The sequence below is a fragment of the Cavia porcellus genome, unplaced genomic scaffold, assembly GCF_034190915.1.
Source record: "Cavia porcellus strain 051 isolate PalLab524CR breed Dunkin Hartley unplaced genomic scaffold, mCavPor4.1 scaffold_3, whole genome shotgun sequence".
Taxonomy (NCBI): domain Eukaryota; kingdom Metazoa; phylum Chordata; class Mammalia; order Rodentia; family Caviidae; genus Cavia; species Cavia porcellus.
Window position 1 is genome coordinate 58,497,149 of NW_026947486.1, and position 16,754 is coordinate 58,513,902.

Below are 16,754 nucleotides of genomic sequence, written 5' to 3' on the forward strand. Positions count from 1 at the left end.
ATAAAAAGGCCACTACATACCAGTTAGGAAAAAAATTTCAAGAGGAAGAGATAACAATCTCAAATATGTATGCACCAAATTTCAGAGCACTAAGCTATACAAAACAAGTATTAACAGAAATAAAAAATCAAATAACCTTTGGCATAATTATAACAAGAGTCCTTAACACACCATTGACACAAAGGGACCAATTAACTAGGCAGAAAATCAATATAGAAATAAGAGAATTGAATCACACTTGTGAACAGATGGACTTGGTGGACATACATATACTATTCCACCCAACAACATCAGAATATACATTATACTCAGCGGCAAATGGGGCATTCTCTATAATAGACCATACACTAGCTCACAGACCATGCTTAAGTAAATGCAAAAGAATTGAAATTATCCCATGCATGTTTTTGGATTATAGACCCATGACACTAGAAATTAATGACAAAAGAAACTGCAAAAACTTCAAAAACACATGGAAATTGTATAATACACTCCTGAGCAATCAATGGGGCACAAAGGAAATTAAAGAAAAAATTAAACAATATCTACAAGCAAATGAAAATACAAATCCAACTTATCAGAATTTGTGGGATGCAATGAAAGCAGTCCTCAGAGGAAAATTTATTGTGGTGAATTCCAACACCAGGAAATCAGAAAAAAACACAAGTAAACAACCTGTTGCTACACCTAAAACATCTAGGAAAAATGAGCAATCAAGCACAAACCTAAAAGAATGGAGTAAATTATAAAGATCAGAGCAGAAATCAATGCAATAGAGACTAAGAAAACAAAACAAAGAATCAGTGAATCAAAGAGTTGGTTCTTTGAAAGAATAAATAAAATTGATAATCCCCTAGCCAATCTTACTTTTAAAAGGAAAGAAAAAACTCAAATCATGGAAAAAGGAATGAAAAGGGTGAAATCACTAATGACCCTTTTGAAAAAAAGAAGATCATCGGAAACTATTTATAAAACCTCTACTCTCATAGGCTCGATATCAGAGAATAAATGGACAGATTCCTAGAAACATATCAATTACCAAAGCTGGGTGAAGAAGGTGTAAACTGCTCAATAACCCAATTTCAACAAACAAAACTGAAAATATAATTAAATCCTTACCAACAAAGAAAAGTCCAGGCCCAGGTGGAATCATTGCACAATTCTACAAGAAATTCAAAGAAGAATTAATGCCAAACACTCCTCAAAATCTTCAGTGTAATTTAAATGGAAGAAATTTTCACTAACTCATTCCTGGAAGCAAATAATACTCTAGTACCAAAACCTGAGAAAGTCTGAACTAAAAAAGTGAACTGCAAGCCAGTCTCCTTAATGAAAATAGATGCAAACTTCTCAATAAAATACTGGCTATCAAATGCAGTAAATCATCAAGAAGATTATACACCATGACCAAGTTGGATTACTCACAGGGGTCCAGGGATGGTTCAACACATGTGAATCTACAAACCTAATCTACCATAGCAATAGAGCCAAAAATAAGAATCACATGATCATTTCTATAGATGCAGGGAAAGCTTTTGTTAAGATCTAGCCCAGATTCATGATAAGAACCTTACAGAAAATTGGAATAGATGGTGTTTATCTCAGTATGATAAAGGACATCTATGACAAACCAACAGCCATCATCATATTCAATAGCCAAAACTGAAAGCCGTTACCCTGAAATCAGGCACAAGACAGGCACTATTCAACGTAGTGCTGCAAATACTGTCCAGAGCAATTACACAAAGACAGAAGTAGGTCTAAGGATAGGAAAGAACAAGATAAATTACCATTATTTGAAGATGACATGATACTCTAAATAGAAGACCCCAAACTCCGTTGAAAGACTCCTAGGTAAAATAATTGAATTCAGAATTGTAGCTGCATACAAAGTTAACACATTAAAATCAATAGTATTCCTGTACACTAACAACAAACTCACTGAGAGAGAAATAAGTGAAGCCAGATCTTCACAACAGCACCCCCCTCAAAAAAAAAAAAATGAAATACTTAAGGAATCAGTCTAACAAAAGGAGCAAAAGATACATTCAAGAAAATTCATAATATCCTGAAAAAGAAATCAAGGTTGACCTCAGAAAATAGAAAGACATCCCTTGTTCATCGATAGGAGGAACAAATATTGTGAAAAATGGTCATTCTCCCAAAATTGCTTTACAGATTTAATGCAATCCCAATCAAAATACCACAACTATACCTCACAGATCTAGAGAAATCACTAAAATTTATCTGGAGCCAGCAGAGTCCTGGAATAGCAAAGGCAATTCTAAGCAACAAAGACCAGCCAGGAGGTATCACAATCCCGGACTCGAAGTTGCTATAAAAAAAAAGCTACTATAACATAATCAACATGATACTGCAATAAAAACAGATCTGAAGATGAATGGAAGGTTAGAAGATAAAACTACAATTACAAACATACTCAGCCACCTTGTCTTTGACTAAGTTGCCAAAAACGTTCACTGGAAGAAGGGTAGTCTCTTTAATAAATAGTGGTGGAAAAATTGGCTCTCCATATGCCAAAAACTAAAACTAGACCCATGCCTACCAACATGTACTAAACTAAAGTCTCTACAGATCAAAGATCTAAATATAAAGTACTAAATATTTTGGAAGACAAAATAGGAAGAAATCTTGAAGAGATGGTTTAGGTAGGGAATACATGAACAAGAATCAAACCACACATGAAATACTTCCCCAAATCAATAACTGGGATCACATCTTATTAAAGAGTTTCTGCATGTCGAGAAATCTCCAGCATAGTGAAAGGAAAACCCACAAATTGGGAAAAATCTTAGTCAATTGTCACTCAGAACAAGAACTTCTGCATAGAACATACAAAGAATTTTTTAAAACTGCATCCCACAAAATACAAAGATCCAATCCAAAAATGGACATCTGGGATGAATACATAATTCTCAGTTGAAGAAATACAGATGGCAAATAAATACATGAAAAAATGTTTAGCATCATTAGTCATTACAAAAATGCAATTTAATACCACACTGTGGTTCACATCTCACTCCAGAAAGAATGGCAAGGGTAAAGAAAACTACCAACAACAAATGATGGAGAGGCTTCAGGGAAAAAAGTAACACATCTGTACTTTTGGTAGGCATGCACACTCGTGAAACCAGTGTGGAGGTCAGTCTGGATGTCTCTCAAAAAGCTGGGATTGAAAGTCCCATTTGACCCAACTATTCCACTTCTGGGCATATTCCCAGAAGAAATGAAAACATCATACAAAGTGATATATGTGCACCCATGTTTATAGCAGCACAGTTTGTATTAACCAGATCTTGGAAACAACTTAAATACCCATCAACTGAAGAATGAATAAAAAAGATGTGATATTTTTATACAATGGAGTACTACTCTGCTGCAAAGAATGATCACATTGAGATATTTATAAATAAGTGTATGCAATTGAGACCATACTCATAAGTGAAGTAAATCAACTCATATGTGTAAATGTCATATAGCCTCTCATGTATAAAAAATGGTATGAGTAAATAAGATACAAAAAATCAATATAGTGAAAGGATAAGAATCTGCTCAAAGGAGAAAAAATAATATCCCTGCAAAAAAAGAAAAAAGGAAGGGAAAAGAAAAAATATGTATAATTATATAAACATACTTAGAAAAGCTAAGATGATTGTACTAAAAATTCTATAAGGACTTGGAATAACGCAGTTAACATTCATACGATTTGAATGATTGAGTTATTGCATGATGATCTGAGGAATTCTTGAAGTTAATTACGTTAGATAACAATTCCAGTTATATTTCAACCACCTTGCTTTGAAGGCCTGTGTTGTCAGTGTTTTGAGCTCTTTGCTACTGTTTTGTATTTGTCCTTTTTGTTTCCAGTTTTCCTAGTAATTTGCTTTGTTTGGTTTAGTTTGTTTTTCCCTTTAATACAGAAAGGATAGGTATACAGATTTTCACATGTATAGAGCTTTCCTAAACAGCTTATGAGAATCAATTATATAATGCATGATGAAATGGACAGCTACTTTGAAGCAAAATGGACATGATATTATCCATTGCTGATTTTATATTGTCATGCTCTGAAATCCAATAACGCCATTATTCTTTGTTCAGAGTGATTTTAGTCTCTTTTGTATAGTTTACTTTCAATATTATGTGAAGGTATAGACAGCTATTTTGAAGAGAACAAGAGACACTATGGCAGCCATTGTGATTTCCCTATTGTCTGATTTTGAAGGCCTAAAATGCATTCATGACTGTGTTCTGATGAGTTTAATGCTATTTTGTTTTGTAAGAATTCATTGTGTGTGAAGATATAAACAATTATTTAGAAAAAAACAAGAGACATTATGGTGGCCAGTGATGATCTCCTGTTGTCTTGCTTTGAAATCTGTATCATTTACATTATTTTCTTCTGATTGGCTTTGTTCTGTTTTGTTATGTCTAGTTTTGCCTTCTTTAAAATTAAAAAAAAATACAAGAGACTGAAAAATACCAGACAGTGAATACAAATTTGAAGAAAGAATGAATGAAACTTCTACTTATTATGGTAAATTTTTATAAACATTATATTTAACATATAGTGATAGTTACCATACATTAAATTTCATTTCATTAAAAGCTTTTGCTCATCACAAGTCAAATTAAAATAAAGTCATGCATTGTGTTATGAAAGACTATTCAAAGCTAGCTCCAAGGAAATCTTGGAGCTTGTTTGCTTCAAACTATTAACTCTCCCTGTACAAATGGTTAAAGTTTCTATATAATGAGGAACACAAAGGAGTAGGGAAATAGAACAAATGCTGATTTTCAAACATGCTTTATCATTTCCAGTTATCTTACGGTTGGAAGAGGGTAGGCACAGAGAGATGACACAGTTCTCAATACCTGCTTTATCACTTTCAGCCACATTAAGCTGATTTTTTTTTTCCTTTCACATGAAAAGAAAACTGAGCTCCAAGCCTCGTCATGTCAGCATGTGCATATACTGTCACTTCCTCTATGCTGAGTGGAGGAGATGTTGGTGTGTGTTCAGCAAGAGAAAGTTATTTTTTCTCTTGAATAAAATTTTTTCTCTAGAATAAAAATATCTAATATGTAAAATTTTGTCTTGAATGCTGGTTACCCTTTTGCTTATTTCAGCCTTCAAATTTTGGGCCATGAAGTGCTACATGATATGGCTGGGTATCTGATTTGAATTGGTGCATTCTATCAAATGTAGCTGAAGCACATGCAATTGTAAACCACATGCTTGAGCCTGAAAAAGTATCATAAAAAGTTGTGAAGTCAAATACAGACGAAAGACAGGTCTGGAGAAATTTGACCATTATATTTGCTACATGGACCTCTTTTGTTTTTATATAATCGTGTATAAATATTCTGTTTTATCATCTCTGTAAATATGTATTTTGGTAAGTTTGACAGATGGGTGACTATGATGGTCATGATTCCCTATTGTCTCTGTATTTTTTCCTCTGATGATTAATTGGTGCTTTTGTGCTTCAGAGACAATAACTTTGCCTAGTGATAGTAACGCAGAACATAGCCCATCTTGGAGAGGATGTGATGGATAATTGGAATCAATGTTACAATAATTTTCTTGCCAAATTGGAATCAATGTTGCAATAATTTTTCTTGCCAATCTGAGAAAAATTAGAGCTTTAGATAGAGTGGCTCTTATCTAAAGTCCATTATCAAATATAAAGCTCTCTTTTCTTCACTCAGGAAAAGAGCTTGAGAACTTTGACAAGAACTTGTAAAAAAACTTGCAATGTTTAAAGACAGATATAAATCAAGTCTTGATATAAAAAAACATACATATTACCTTACTAAAGCATATGATATAAAAAAAGCAAAGCAAAAGTATTTCACATTAGAATAGGTTGCTATCAAGTTAATAAAAGAAAACTAATATTTCTCTGAAGCAAGCATAGTTTTGCCAAAAAGGTTTATCAATCTAATACCTGACTACCTTGTTTTTGTAAATAAATGTGAATGACTATTTGGGAGAAAGCATATAATTTACTAATGTTATAACCAAGAGTTAGAGTCTACTAATACACTTAAAATTTCTTACATAGATATACATAGTTATGAACATCTTTAAATAGAGTGTTCAAAAACAATGTCTCTTTTTATGAGCCGGACTCTTTCTTTTTCATTTCATTTTTTTGTACCAGGAATTAAAGTCATGATCACACATTTTCCATACAGGCACTAAACAACTGAACTGACTCATAAAAGCAAAACTTTAAGCAAATAGAAGTAAATATGAACAATCTAACAATTAATTTAAACATTTTGACAAATTTAAGTCCTTTTTGGTTTTCTTGTAATTTTACTAAGAATAGATAAATAACCTACATCTCAATTTCCCTGGGTATTATATTTTAATATTTTAGAAAGATTATTGTTAGAACAAACTGTCTCTGATAAGAAATGTTTTACTTAAATGATATACTGTTAATATATATGAACATTTTACAAGAAAACATACTTGTAGATGACTAAATTAATATCACCCCGCATATTATATTAGTCATTTTAAACCTTTATAAACTTAAGCATGAGTTTGGGACTGTGACATATATATATATATATATATATATATATATATATATATATATTACATCTAAAGAAGATGATATAACGTAACTCCAAACTGTTTGTTTCTGAAGCTAAGATGGCTTTTCTGTAGAAACAAAGTTATATTAAAAATTCATTTTAAGCATTTAATTTAAGCAAAGATTAGACTGTAAAATAATACTTTATTTATTACAGAGAGAAAAGCATACCTTTTGGAATCTATTATAACTATTAAAATTAGGCCATATAAATAAACTCATTAACATTCTAGGTAAATTATAGCTGCTAATATTTTACAGTGTTTTATGTTTTATTCTTAATCCAAATGATATTAGAATATTAAATGTGTTCTGCTTATGAAAATTACTAATTTCAGGATGTCTTAGATGATGTACAAATAGTACCCTCAGTCACTAAGATTTATATAAAGCTTGGGTCTATCTTGTCCTATAATTTGACAAAGATCTCCATTTGTAGGAATTATGTATCAAAAGTAGTTACTGAAAATTAGTAAGGTAATATGTACCTTTTGGTCTTATATCAGTGTTATACATGCACATATATCAATAATATATGGAATAAATGTATAGAACCAATCACATCATTTATAAAATTTAAGAAAATATTCCATGAATTTACACTTAGCAAATTATTTTTTATATTTTGACTTAGTTGTAAACTACTTAGGTGTATTACTTTTATATCTGTTGTGGACCATGAATCATAAATTGAATCCAGAGGATGTCCAGGCTTGTCCTTGTCCTGACTTTTTGGACCAGATTAGAACATGAAAATTCCCTTTAGTTTTCTGGGCACAGCTGGAAGCACTAGGGCTGATAACTGAATTGGCACTCACAGAGCAAGATATGACCTGTTAAAGAGGATAAAGCACCTGGAAAAACTCTAGTTCCTTTATTGTCCCCACATCTCATCCCTAGCCTGTCCTTGAAAGAATGTTTTTGTCTTCCAAGCCCGCTGTTCTAGCCATTACTGTTTCTGGAAATATTGACTGCCCTTCACCCAATGTCCTTGACTCAGAATTAATGAATGATCAGTAAGAGTCTGGGTGCCTCATGTCTCTTTTGTTCCCCAAGAGCAAATGGTCATCCTAGATTCCTTCTGTGCAAATTTATTCTGTCCCGTATTTTTTTCATTTTTCCAGCTATGCAGCATAAGTCAGACAGAAGATCGAGGGCCCATTGTAGGCATCCCCATTAACTGGCACTATTGAAAGAGTCTCTAACATATATTCATCTAATTTAATTTAATGTTTAACAATAATCTGTACAATTTCCACAAAGTTCAAAACCTCTGACAAATACAAGTTAAATTCAGAAAACTCTCTTTTATGGAGGAAAGTTACTTTCAAAATTTGAATTTGGTGACTTGCAGGAAGATGACAGAATATTAAACAATCACAAATTAGCTTCTCTGGAATTTGAAATCCTGACAATGTAAAATAACAATATAAGGAGGAAAACAAAGCAGGAGGTGAATACCTGGGACCCAAGATATGATTGAAAAATTTTAGCCTACAAAGTAAATGAAGTCACAGAACACAACAGAGAAAAGGGAAAGGACAATCTTCACTTTCTTCACAAATCCTAGCTTTGTGGTATTGAGAAAAAAAAATCAAATGTACTGAGATATATTGAAAGCAAGCAATTTCGGAGATCTTTTGTAAGAAATTCACCAGTGGAATAAACTAGTGGATAGAGATTTGAAATATCTATGATCATGGAGCCATAGTCAGGCAGGTGAGATAAACCCTGTTTGATAAGCTATGTAATCCTGGTCCTAACCCCAATAGCAGAAGAAAGGCTGATCCTGATATGTGTGGATTTGAATATTGTAAGACTTGCATGTCACTATAATCTTAATATTGGTTTATTAGAGATTATTCAGTTTGCATCTGGGCTTTGACTGCCTCCTTTGTCTATCAATGAGTACACAGACATATTCTGAATTGGATATCACCACTGCAAAACTGCACATCAGAATATATGACAACAATCTTTAAATCACAGAAAATTTTTTGTTTCTTTTTTTAAATTATTTTTTCGGAGTGTAACTTAGTCTATTCTTATTTTTCTTCTTTCCTTCTGTTCTGTCTTCTTCACTAGTGTCCTGGAGCTTGGTCTATTTTCTCTTTGCTTTTTAGCTTGGTTTCTAATCTCTTTTTTTCCTTTATTTCTCTAGTTTTTTCCTCTTCTCCCTACTAATTTTTGATCTTAATCACCTTTTTCTTATTTTTATACTCCACCTCATTTCTTCACCCCTGCCTTTTCTCTGTCTTCTACCTCTTGCAAGGTTTTTGTCTTTCCTTTATGTGATTCTATATACAATAATAACCTTCATATCACTTTTCTCCCTTCCTTCTCATATCAAAGAGATTAAGACTTTACACTTTTCCTTTTGCATTTTCCAATAAAACCCTGATCTTTAATAATATAGCCTTAGAACTTTGATAGTCTTTTGATACTTAATTCTGTGAAATTGCTGTTTAATTACTTTCTATATTTAGCAGGTGTATTTAGCATATATGAGCTCTAAGTTAATACCTGGTTTGCCTTAATATTTACATCATAATAGCCAGTTTCTTCTCTAGGATTAAGTGATACATAACTGGTTACTATTGAATGCTAATACCTAACTTTTCTCAGGCAATACTGTGGATGTTTCACTTCATTTTTACAAGGTCATATAATTTTTGCTATTTCTCTGTAAATCAACATTCATAAGTACCTTGTGAAAATAGCAATTCTAGAGTATATTCGCAAACATCTAGGTTTCTGGGTAATTGCACTGCCTCTGTCTTTCTCAGTATAATCAGGATGGTACAATCTTGGGACCATAGCAAAGATTATAGTTAGCTATGTCCCATTAATAGATCACCAAAAAACAACTAAAGAAATCTCCATATTAGTGTCAAAGTCTTCACAGTGTAAACAATTTTAAATTTCAGCACAAAACAAAACAAACAGAAAAACTATGGAAATATAGATAGAAAATGCAAAACAAACAAACAAAAACACCTATCCAAACCACAAACTTCCCCATGCAAATCCAGAAAGCCACAAAGGGAAGAATCCATATATCTGAATCATTTGAAGTATAACAGATGAGGTTAAAAATGTTGCAAAAGATATACTGTGGGAATGTGGGTTTACAGAAGATATATATATATATATATATATATATATATATATATATAAACAAATAATGTAAGTAATAACAAAAATGCAGGAACTGAGTTCATGAAAATGTTTCAATCAGAAACTCAGGAAATTAAAAATCGTATTAAAAGAAGGGGCAAGAGAAGAAAACAATTGAGGACAATATTTTATGCTTAATAGGCAATCATATTTAAAGAGCAATTAAAGTAATTTAAAAAGTAATAAGAAAGTAAAAAATTGGTACCCAACACCTGCTAGATGATTCAAAAATGACTAATGTGAGTGTAGTAAGAATAAGTAAAAAATCAGAAGACAAGAGAAAAGTTTAAAAACCCTTTCAAGAAAGTAGTTGCAAAAAATCCCCCAAATATAGGGAAGGAATAAAATCCTACAGATAAGTGAAGCATACAGCAATATTCATAGTCATGATGAAAAGAGTCTATCTCCAACAATACACTAGACTCAAAGTTCCAGAAGTTCACAAGAGAAAAACTGTAAAAGTTGTTAGAAGAAAGCCACAAATCACAATCAAATAAAATGATCAAAATCATTGCAACCTTTCTATACAAATATTAAAGGCCATGGTGTCTTGGAATGAAGTGCTTTAAGTCCTAAAAGAAAATATCCACCAAATCCAAATTATGTATCCTGAACACTTTTTTAAAAATAGATGAAGAATTATGATGTTTTCAAAATAAGGAAAGAAAAGTTAAAATTCATCCAATTAGAAGTAAATTGTGCAAAATTGCAATTATTTCTTCCAAAGTCCAGTTATTGGAGACTAATCTGAGAAACTGTATTCTATAAAAATGTAAATTTCAGAAGAAATGGATAAATCCAGTTCAGTAGAAATATGTAAAGCAATATCAGTCTGTGAATTTTCAGAAAATAATAATAATAATAATAATAATAATAATAATAATGATAGTAAAAATAATCATTTACCAACTTCCAAATTCTACACAAAAATTCATGCTAACATTTCTGAAACTGTCTAATTAAATTTAAATAATGAAGCATTCCTACCAAACTCATTTCTGGAAATAAGCAACACCTTCATTCCAAAATCAGAAAGGGACTCAATCAAAAAAGAAAACTACAGGCCTATTCCTTTAGTAAATATAGACGCAAAAATTTTCATTAAGATACTGGCAAAGAGAATGCAGCAAATCATCAAAATGATTATACATGGTGACCAATTAAGATTCATTACGGGAGTGAAGGGATGGTTCAACATATGCAAATCAATAAATTTAATACTCTACATAAACAAAGTCAAAGACACAGACATGTAATCATTTCAGGGGTCTCTCACATGCAGAAACACTGCAACACCCATTGATGTTTTTTTAAAAACCTGAAGGAAATAGGAATTGAAAGTATTTTTCTCAGTTGGGAAAAATAATCTAGAACAAATCAATAGCCAACATCATACTAAAGGGAGAGAAAATGAAATATTTCTCTCTAAAAGGAGAAATATGGCAATATATCTGTTATCACTGCTTCTGTCCAATATAATTCTTGAAATAACAGCTAGAAGAAAGAAATAAAAGGGCCGAGGATAAGGGAAAAGTTAAATTGTTATTATTTGCTGAGAACTTGATCCTCCATATAAAATACCCCAAAAACGCCACCAAAATACTCCTATATCATAATTTAGTAGCAAAGCAGTATACAGAGTCAACTATCTAAAATAAATAATATTCCTGTGCACAAATAGCAAGTTCACTAAAAGAAAAATTAAGGAAACAATATTTTTTGCCAATGCAGGAAGAAAAATACATCACTTATGAATTAAATAAAGACATCTGCAATGAAAATTACTGTACTCTGGCAAAGGGAATTGAAGAGCACATCAGAAAACAGAAAGATCTCCCCTGTTCCTGGATAGGCAAAATAAATGTATTGAAAAAGGCTACACTTCATAATCAGAAACTGGCACTAGTCAGACTGCATATGTAGGTCACCGTGAGTTAGATTGCTCTGCTTTGGGCAGCTTAAATAAATGGCCTAACACAGTTTTCGTGCTTCACTGCAGTGTGCAGTGGAAGTTTGATTTGGGCTCTTCTGCTGCTGCATTAGGAGCTGAAACATGGGATGAGTTTGACAGCTTTGGCTGTATGACCTTGCTGAAAGATTCTTTCTTTCCTTTTAAAATCTTCCCCTGTTCCCAGAAGTATACAAAAGAAATTTTAAAGGTATATAGAAGATTTTATATTCAATAAAGAATAAAGAAATTATATTCAATAACTGAAAATTTGTCTGCAAAACACTACCTAAAGGTCATACTTTATAAAGTTGGGAAAATATAAGTAAAAGATTTGAAAATTTTGATTTTTCTGCAAAGGAAATTAGACAGTTAAAAGACAATTTCTCAAAGCTCTTCTATCTTTTCTCTCTGATCCTTAATGGTTATGTCTATAATGTTAACTAAAAAGTTACTCAGGGCAGTTTGTTTTATTACTGGAAATACTGTTATGATTTACATAAGAAAAAGGAGAGCTTACTGCTAACCCCTGGAAATATTCAGACTACTGACTTTTAGTTATAAACCAGTGATGGTGAACCTTTTAGAGCTTTCAATGATACAAACAGCCCAGTGTAACATCCATGCCATAGGTTTGCCAAAATTGTTACAAACCTACAACAATGACAATGCTTATTATAATTCAGCATGATGAATACATCTAACAGCATACTTTAATGTATTTTTATGTATGTTATTATGTATACTTGTCTGTCTGTTAATTGGTTTAATAATTACTAAAAATAACCAGCAGGTATTTTATTTCAAAAACACTGAGTTCAACAATATTTTATTTCTTTTCTTTTCTTTCCTTTCCTTTTTTTTTTTTTTTGCCATTATATATCTCTGGTTCTTTTGATTGCCTGTGAAAAACTGGTTATACTGGTTTTTAGAATTCACAAATGCAAAACATTACAGGATAAATGTTAATATAATTTATACTCATATAGGACTTGCAAATAAAGGACTTCAAGTTCAAAAGCCCGATATGGCTGATATTTATGTTTCTACATGTTAGTTTTCATGTGCATGTGTTATTTAAATTGACTTATAAATAAATAAATGCTCATGTATTTCAAATACTTTTGTTAGCTTAGCAGTCAGTTAGTAAAGTAAGAATAACATTGTCTTTAAATTTGATGACATTTTTCCATATAGGTTGTTCAGCAATCAAAATAGTATCAAAATTTTGGTTTTAGGAATGCAATATATATTACCTTATATGTACAATAATCTAAGAGTTTTTCTCTGGTTATCCAAAGTAAAACTACTTAGCCTAAACATTAACTGATATGCACTGGTTTCATGAGTCATCTGAAATCATGGATCATATGATTAATGCAGTAAATATAAAAAAGATTATTTCTTATAAATGTTCATTACAATATGTTGATAATCAGTTACTGAAGTAAACTGAAGTATTATTCATTTCTACAGGCTTTTATTTAAAAGCAAATATATTCAGCATATCAATATGTTTCCATAAAATATTAATCTATGAAATTTTCAGATTTTTTTCTTCAGCTGAGTAAGATTTAAATTTCTAATGTGAAAATATCATTAAAAATAGTTACCCTAAGTTAAGGTCCTGGGCCTGAGGAATTATTATAAAAACTTCAGCTCTGTGGTTGAAAAAGTAATTGGTTCAATTTGATTCAGTTTTCTTCACTAATGTGTAGTTTCTCCGATTTTCAATGACTAACTGTCATAAATCTTATTTAAAATTTAAGTATGTGTTTGTGTATATTATATATACATATGTAGGTTGTATTAAAAGTTTAATCATACTATATCTAAATTTATTACATTATTTTAAGATTTAAAAACGCTCTAGTTTAAGCTAGATTAAAAGTAGATAATTTATATTTTACTAAGATGTTGTTAGACCTTTGATTGAGAAAAATTGTTTTTAGTAGTTTAAGATTATTTAATATTCACTTGTAAAATGTTTTAAAAATTCATGGTATCATTTACTAAACTACTATTTTGTCTAGTTTATAATAAACATATACATATACATATATGTATATACATGTATATCTGAGATTGGTGATATACATCCCTCTGAAGATAAAATTAAGCTTAGGTTTAATACATGCAAAATTAGTGTTATATTTACAACATATATTTTATATTATATACCCCATATCAAATAGTCAAAATGTTAATATGTCTTTATTATTTAAAATTGATTTTTATATATTCAATTTGATTAAATAAGCATTTTTATTATATTAAATAGATTGTATATTGCATTACAAGTCTATGATCATTAACATTGTTTTGTAAAGAAACAAGAGTTCTAAAGATATTTTAAATTTCTTTGTCTATGTACTTATACCCAGTAAAACCCATTTAAACAATATAAATTTTGACTTCAGAGTAATAACCCAGTAAATATATATAAAGATTTTGATATATCTGTGATGCTAATTATTGCTAAACTTTTAATATATTAAATAACTTTGTGTTTCCAAAGTGTGCAGGATGCAGAAGTTGAGAAAAACATCATACTGATGATCTTCAAACTAAAGTTGTTTATGATGATGGACATTTTCAGATTTATGTTTAGGTGATTTTTATGAAACTGTGTTATTTTTACAGGTTACTGAGTTCAATAGGAATTTCATAGCAGTCAGACAGGGCTAGGTCCTTAAAGGAGCCAGTACAAAACTCTAGACAGCTTGCTACTTTGGGTGGGGGGACAGAAATCTCAAAATGTGGGCCAGAATTCAAGACAAAAGATCAAACAAATCCACCCACATCCTAAGGCGTGGTATTCTAAATATCACACTGAGAAAGTCGGGAGTCATCATTTCAAAACTACAGGAAGAGTCACTGGTCTTTAACATGCCTGCTCCTTACATGATTCACTTCCCCATTTGTTCTTGATTCAATCAGTTTTATCTGAGTAACTACTCATATTGATTGACGATAGTTCTGTCCCATCTTATGCCCAATTTGTGAGTTGTCATGTTTTTCACACCTTAGACACATCTTACCTTGTGGATTTACTCTATAAATGTCCCTAGAAAATACACACTCTTTGGCAACTCTCTCTCTCTCTCTCTCTCTCTCTCTCTCTCTCTCAGAAAGAAATTTTATTTCTCTCAATAAATATTTTCTGCTTTTAAATGCCATTGTTTCTAAAATTCATTTTTTTCATTTTAGAGACTATGAGCTTGTACTGGACATCTAGTAAGCTGGGAGTTTCATTCCCCTATATTACTTGGGCCTCTTCTATTGAGATCACTGGACAGATGTAAGAGTTTGTTTTTGTTTCATAGATTCTGAACTAAGAGTCATTTAGGTAACAAAATTTTATCCTTCAAATTTTGCTTTTTCTTTGCCCATTGTTCATAATTGCCTTTTCTCTTTTATAATTTTATTTAAATAATGATATATCTAGTTTACAACATTTACAAGATTTTGTTCTTGTACATGTTGATTTTAAAATAGTTACTAAATTTACTAGTACTCCTTGTTTGACTTTATTTAGACAATAATGATAAAGAAAATGTTAGAACACCTCTGGTAGACTTTTAATATAAACTTTTATAAAATGGATTTTAAATATAATCTATCTTTGACTTAGAAAATATACATGTTTATAATAAAACCATAACTCCTCCCACTGTTTAAACAGGGGTAGGTTGGTGCTTGGCCTTGAAGCCTTGGAAGATAGGTTTCACAGGAACAGACTGTCTCTGATTCTCCTCTACACTCTAGAGGAAATGTCAAGACTGCCCTGCTTCAGATTCTTTCTTTGACTTTCTTTCTAATCTTTTCCCACTTTTTACTTACATTTTAGAGTCATGTAAAATCATAAAGAACTTTAGACTATTCATAAATTTTCTTCCCAAGTTAAGCCCATAGAAAATGAACATTTGCTAATACCACAGTCAGGGAAATCATCTTAAATAAGGGACACATACCCCATCTCTGGGTCAGATGAGACATTGGAATTTTGCCTTTCGAGGAGAACACACATAAAAAGTCATGTGCCAGTTTAGTGTTCTGGGTGACAGGCTCCTCCAGAGACTAACCCTAATACACAGTGGAAACAACTGACTTCTGCGAGAAAACAGAAGGAGCTTTTTCCAAAAGCAGCACATTTATAGGGCCTAAACACATTTAGACTTAGGAGGCTCTCCTACATTTCAAGTTGTGGACTTTAGAATCTTTATTGTTAATTTATGGATCACTAGGTAATGACATTGTACAGACTATTAACTGTCCCTTGTAGAACTCTGACAGACAGTGGTTATTCTGCCAGCTAGTTAATTGCTTCTATAGTAGCTGTCACTATTAAAGCAGAAGACATGTTTCCCCAGAATCTCTTTGGTAAATCCCCATTGAAGCCAGTGGCCAACGGAATCAATGGAATGTTGACCAGACAGATAGTTGTATTCCTTTCCACAGACTGACCTCTGGTAATCTGATCCAATAGAAGCTATACCAATTGATTTTTCCTGGGCGAGTAGTATTCTGGTGCACGCTCAAAAGGATTCTTCAGTTGTCACTGGATCATGACCACAGAGAATACCTACTTACCTATTTATCTCACTCTCATAATAAACTAAAGAGGTTCCCTAAACTTTTCAGGCAGTGAAAAGAACTTAAGTTGAAAAAGACTGTGATATCTGTCTGTGCTTCAAAGAATTTAATAGGGAAAGATCTACATTTGTGCCTTACATATGTTAACTAAGAGAAATAAATTTCCATCAACTTTTACGTGTGCTTAAAAGGCTGATGTGTGTTCCCAGGGAATCTCCTGAACGGAACAGAGAAATGCTCTACCTCATCTTTTTACAGTAGGAAAAAAAAAACATCTTATTATAAAATTATTCTTACTTCTTTAAACATTCCTATCATGAGTAGGCTTACAAAAACAAAGTTCACAAGTTACCTGGGAAGATAAGATTTTGAACCATTTCAGGGTGGATAGGGTGGTTGAA